The sequence below is a fragment of the Sceloporus occidentalis genome, unplaced genomic scaffold (genome assembly GCF_023333645.1).
Source record: "Sceloporus occidentalis isolate IW3139 unplaced genomic scaffold, rSceOcc1.0.p SCAF_1, whole genome shotgun sequence".
In the NCBI taxonomy this organism is placed as follows: Eukaryota; Metazoa; Chordata; class Lepidosauria; order Squamata; family Phrynosomatidae; genus Sceloporus; species Sceloporus occidentalis.
Window position 1 is genome coordinate 234,890,418 of NW_028316981.1, and position 6,000 is coordinate 234,896,417.

The 6,000-nt window shown below is 49.4% G+C and overlaps 1 protein-coding gene across 2 annotated transcripts in view; it reads right to left on the reverse strand.

Annotated features, from left to right (window-relative positions):
* The window catches only part of LOC149323626 (SWI/SNF-related matrix-associated actin-dependent regulator of chromatin subfamily A member 2-like), a 169,212-nt gene extending 167,020 nt beyond the window's left edge, over positions 1-2,192 (reverse strand). Inside the window, exon 1 of one of the 2 annotated variants that reach the window (XM_089490224.1) lies at positions 1,996-2,192. The gene's annotated coding sequence lies outside the window, so the exon portion shown is untranslated. Of the gene's footprint in view, positions 1-93; positions 109-1,995 lie in introns of those variants that run through there. The other variant, XM_089490237.1, reaches the window with a different exon arrangement.
* Positions 2,193-6,000: the final 3,808 nt, after the last annotated feature.

Here is a 6,000-nt window from a genome sequence, read left to right on the forward strand (position 1 = left end):
GGGCTGGGAGGAGGAACGGCAAGCGCTGTACAGACAGACCCAGTCAGGGGATGGGGAAGAGTGTTTTGTGTGTTTTTGTGTGTTTGTGTCCACCTTTGGAAACCTTTCCTGTCACATATATTAAAAACAACAACGGCGCCTCCTCGGCGTCCCTTTCTGAGGCGCCCAACCGTCGTCGCCAACGGAAAAGCAACGGTCTAGAGGCGTTTCTGGAAGCGCTGAGGCGGTGGTCCTTGGCCGGCCATTTCGAAGAGGTCAAACTGCCAGCGTCGTCGTGGCTTCTTCTTCAGCGTTAGACTACAACTCTCTAGAGACCAGATTCCCTCTCTCGGCCTTTTCCTCAGAGGGAAGGCAAGGGCAAAGAAAGTCCCCGGCTCTGGGCAAATCTTGCCAAGAAACCCCCCACGATGGGGGTCGCCATAAGTCGGGAAGGACTTTGGAGGAGGATGTACTAAAACCAATGGCAGTCCTTGCCCACAGGGGAACCATACTTTCCCATAGAGGATACTCCATAGGGAAACATTGGAGAATGCTCGCCCATAGAGAATCACTGGCGAATACATGTCCATAGAGAATGATTGAAGAACTGGGCAAGTGTTCAATGTTTCCCTCTGGGCAAGTCTTCCCCTATGATCCCTCATGGGCAAGTATGATGGCTTCTCTATATGGGCAAGTCCTGTCATTTGTTTTAGCACATCCCACTTAAAGGCGCACCACAACAACAACAACAAGAAGAAGGAGAAGTGCCAGCGAGCGGCGCCCGCCCAGCTCCCCCTCCTCCCGGTGTCTGCGCTTGAGGCAGGCAGGAAGGGAAGAAGGGGATTCTCCTCCTCCGTCCGTGGCTCGGCTGCCCCGGCCCTCGGGGGCGCCCTTTCCCCGGGGGCCACGTCTCCAAACTCTGCCTCTTCTGGGCTGACGAAGAGGAGGAGGCAGTTAAAGCAGGCGGAGGAAGGGAGAGGCCAAGGCAGCGCCTCCAGGGCCAAAAACAAAACGACATATAAAATAAAGGCGGCCGGGCTCCTCCTCCTCCTTCTTCTTCGGGGCAGGAGAGTGTTGTGGCTGCAACTTAAAGCGCTTCGCAACAACAACCCAGCAAACCCGAGGCCACAACAAACCCTGCTCCTTGTGGTTGTTGTTGTGCGCCTTCTTCGAGCTGCATTTCTGACTTCTGGCGAATCTATTATGACAGTTTGCTGGGCAGGGCAGATGGAGGGCATGGCCACTGAGGCTTCCGATGCGGAGGCTGAGAGAGTGTGACTCGCCCAAGGTCGCTCAGTGGGTCTCCGCGGCGGAGCCGAGACTCAAAGCCCTGCTCCCCAGAGGAGCCCTCCTGCCTCTTAACACTGAAGCCACCGAGCCACGCTGGCTGCCCCGAAAGCCTTAACTGCTTGGTCGGTGGAAGAGAGCCTGCCTGGCTCGCAGTTAATCCCTCGCGTTGATTGATGCCTCGTTATTTTCTGGCTCCTGTACACTGAGAGCCACCTCCAAAATTAAAACAGGTCAGGAGAGAAGGAGGCAAGCAGGAGCCTTCCTCCTCTGAGGAGGAGCCTATTTCTGGCTCCCTCTGGTTTCTCTCTTGCCTGGGCTAGGTTTCCATCCAGGACTGGCAAAACACCAGCAGATGATGATGATGATGATGCAGCTGACTGAGCGAGTCCCCCTCCTTCCCTCCTTCCCTGCCTTTGCAACCGGGGCCAGGTTCCGCTGACTCACAAAGTCATGTTTCATTTCCCCTCCGATGGGGAGTAAAAAGGGGGACACGTTCCAGGGGAGGAAACTTTCTTCTGGAGGATTTGGAGAAGGAGAGGGGCTCAGAGGAGGGTCCAGGGGCCTCAATGGCTTTAATCTTGACAGGGAACGGATCTGGAACCTCAAAGGTCTTTCCCTCCTAATCCCCGCTCCCAATATACCCAAATAAAGCAGCCCCCGTGCAAGGAAGGGGAAACCATGCAGAGGCAGAAGAAGGAAGAGAAGGAAGTTGCAGGCGGGCTTTACCTGGCCTGGGGAAAGCGCGGGGCGGCGGCGGTGACAGCGGGCGTCTCTCCCTCTGCCTCTGAGTCACCCGGAGCCAGCCGGAGGAACTCGATTATGAATATGACTTCATGGATGACAGCCATTCCCTCCGCCGCTGCCTAAAAAACTCCTGGCTCCGCCCACAACGCTCTATTTCTCTCCCCCCTCCCTTCATCCAAAACGCGGTATAGGAACGGGAAAAAAACAAGTTCCGATTGGAGGGGGCTGAGCCGTAGCTCCCGCCCCCAAAAGCCGAAACGGGAGGAAGGATTGGACAAGGACAACTGTCAGTCAAAACGAAGAGGCGGGGCCGCGCCTTGTTGCAAGGGTGGTAGAGAGAGAGAGAGAGAGAGAGTTGGGCAGACGAGCAAAGGAGAGGGACTAAGGGGGCCTGCTCGCGCGCATGCGTACTGATATATGTGCGCGCGCGCGCGCGCCTATCCATACGTCCGTTCGCTGAAGAGTATCGCTGCTTCAATTCTGGCTCGCTGTTTCACTCCCCAGGAGGGAGGGGGGGTCACTAGAGGGCTGTGGAGTGGACTGTACCAGGTGGCACTCAGAAAGGGGGGGAGCGGTTGGTACCACTGCTCCCCAAACAGCTGCCTTTTGGGCAGGAACTGACTGTGGCATTCGCCTGCGTCACTTTAAAACTCTGGAGATCAGTGGAAGAGGTGGTCTCAATGGTACTCAATGGGAGGGGGATTGATATATATATATATATATATATATATCCTTTTTAAAAAACATTTTTTTTCTCAAGAAAGCACCACAGATGTTCACTTCAACCACAGGAAACTACATACACGTAAATATATGTAGGCTGTGTGTAAGACGAAAGATATACAAAACAAACACCTAGGGGTAGCCGTGTTGGCCATATAGCAAACCCAGTAACAGCCAAACCATGATCATCAAAAGGGGGAGGCGGGATACAAATACAAATAAATAGATGATGATGATGATGATGATGATGATGATGATGATGATGATACCTTTATGGGGCCAACCAAAATGCACAATTACCTGTTGCAAGCTTTCAAAGTCACACTGGCCTTTTCTTCATTAGGCAAACAGGAGGAAAAGGAATTGAAGATGTTAGTCATAGGCCTGCATTTTCTGTTTCTGGTCTCAGTTCAGATGGCAAGAGGGCTATCTGTAGCTGGCATCTCCCCCTTTGGCCATGCGGTCACTGGGAGATTTTCAAAGTCAAGGAAATGAACTTCAACAGGGAGAAATGTAAGGTACTGCACTTAGGGCAGAAAAATGAAATGCACAGATATAGGATGGGTGACACCTGGCTGAATGAGACTACATGTGAAAGGGATCTGGGAGTCCAAGTAGACCACAATGTGAACATGAGTCAACAGTGTGATGCGGCCGCTAAAAAGGCCAATGCAATTTTAGGCTGCATCAATAAAAGTATAGTGTCTAGATCAAGAGAAGTAATAGTGTCACTGTATTCTGCTCTGGTCAGGCCCCACCTGGAATATTGTGTTCAGTTCTGGGTACCACAATTCAAAAAGGACATTGAGAAACTGGAGCGTGTCCAAAGGAGGGCGACTAAAATGGTGAAAGGTCTGGAAACCTTGCCCCATGAGGAACGACTTAGGGAGCTGGGGATCTTTAGCCTGGAGAAGAGAAGGTTAAGCGGTGATATGATAGCCCTATTTAAATATTTGAAGTGATGTCATATTGAGGAGGGAGCAAGCTTGTTTTCTGCTGCTCCAGAGAACAGGACCTGGAACAATGGATGCAAACTGCAGGAAAAGAGATTCCACCTCAACATTAGGAGGACCTTCCTGACAGTAAGGGCTGTTCGACAGTGGAACAAACTCCCTCGGAGTGTAGTGGAGTCTCCTTCCTTGGAGGTCTTCAAACAGAGGCTGGATGGCCATCTGTCTGGGATGCTTTGATTTGGATTTCCTGCATGGCAGGGGGTTGGACTGATGGCCCGTGCGGTCTCTTCCAACTCTATGATCCTATGAAATTTAATGTCCATTTGCAATTCAAAGAAGATGTTTCCTTGGAATCCATCATGTTAGTTGGCCCTCAGTATCCAGAGATTCAAGCATGTGCAACTTTTTTTTAAAAAAATACATAATTCTCAACAGCAAACCTTGATTTTTCCATTTTAGATAAGGGACATCATTTTATTATGCCACTGTATACAATGGGACTTGAGCATCCATGGATTTTGGTAGCCACAGGTAGTCCTGGAGCCAAGCCCCAGCAGATAACAAGGGTCCAATGTACTTTTAATTTTGCTGGATGTTTATGTCACAGCTATTGCCATTGCCTTCAGTGATATAAGGAAATTGCAGTTTACAAGTACAAAATGCTAATTATGGGAGTAGGTCAATGGGGTCACTGGGACGGGGGAACACCGTGAGACCAACCCTAGGGACCCCACTGCTGTGACATGACTAATGTCATGGATATGTTCCAGGGGTTGTTTGGAGAATCTCATCTTTTGGAGAGGAGGATGGGAGGGGAACTAGTTGCAGGACGGAGGGGGGTCAAATGGAAAAGGTGCTGGGATGAAAGCCTGTGCAAGGCTGCAAGTGAGCAGAGGGAGCAGGTAGGTGAGGACGACGCGGGAGGAGAAGATGAATGCTAGCGGCTCTTGGGTCCCTTTTAAAAAGCAGCTGCAACAGCAGCAGGAGGTTTGGCTTTAGGTGGTGCGTGGGGGGGGGGGCAAAGCATGGAGGGTGTCTCGGTTCCTTTCTGATCTGCCTGGGTACCTGGGCCTTCTTCCCTTTGAACGTATCCAGGGGTAGCCGGGTAGGCCATATTCTAAGCGCAATAATATCCAAAATCCACAAAACTCTGAAGATGCCAGCCACAGATGCTGGCAAAACATCAGGAAGAAACTCTTCTAGAACATGGCCACATAGCCCAGAAAACCCACAAAAAAAAACTATAGATGCCAGCCATGAAAGCCTTTGACTTCACAGTGATGTCTTTACTGGGTCAACCCAAAATGCACAATATACGCACATCCTTACATATTTGTGGTTCTGATATTTGCAGGTTTGATTATTTACGGATTTGATTAATATGTTCTCTCTAGGAATATCTAGGTCCTCCAGCACAAATCTATGGTCAGCTTTAACTAAAAGTTGCACTGAAAGACCTAGCGATTCCTAGAGAGAATACTAGTCATTTGTAGCTTCTCCAGCTCGGTTCTATGGTCAGTCTCTGTCGGATGCTGACCACAGAGTTGCACTGGAGGACCTAGAGATTCCTAGAGAGGTGTAAAAACATGCTGTTTTTGTTATTTGCAGTTTTCCATATTCACGGGAGTTGTGTGACCCTACCCTAGCAAATATGGAGGGACAAGTGTATATGTTGCAAGCTTTCAAAGCTTGTGTAGGCCATATTGCAAAGTACAATAAATATCCCAAATTCACAAAACAGTGATATCTTCACTGGGCCAACCAAAATGCAAAGTATACATGTTGCAAGCTTTCGAAGTTCCACTGGCTTCTTCATTAGGCAAAGATGTTAAAAATAGTACAGAAAGGGGAAAATATGATATTAGTCACAGGCCTGCATTTTGTCCAGAAGCTGTAGTTGTTCTCAGTTCAGATGGTATGGAGGGTATTCATGCAGGCAAACCCCTCCTTCTTCTGGCCATGTGGGTAATGGGAGATTTAACACCTTTTCCTGACGAAGAAGCCAGTGGAGCTTCAAAAGTAGGCAACATATATATTGTGCATTTTGGTTGTTCTAATAAAGGTATCACTTTTTAATGGATTTTTAATGTTATTGTACTTCTTCACTTTGTAACAGATGGGAGGGCCAAGAACATTGGCGATCTGGCTGCCCATCAGTCACCCTTTCAACTTCCAAGTGCCTGCTAATGAAGTCTTGGCACCAAGAGCCATCTCCTGATGTTTGCTAAGCATACTCTGAAAAAGAGAGAGGCTGAGATTGAGAACAGCACTGAAAGCTATCTTGGGAATGCAATTTCTATGCTAAAGAGCC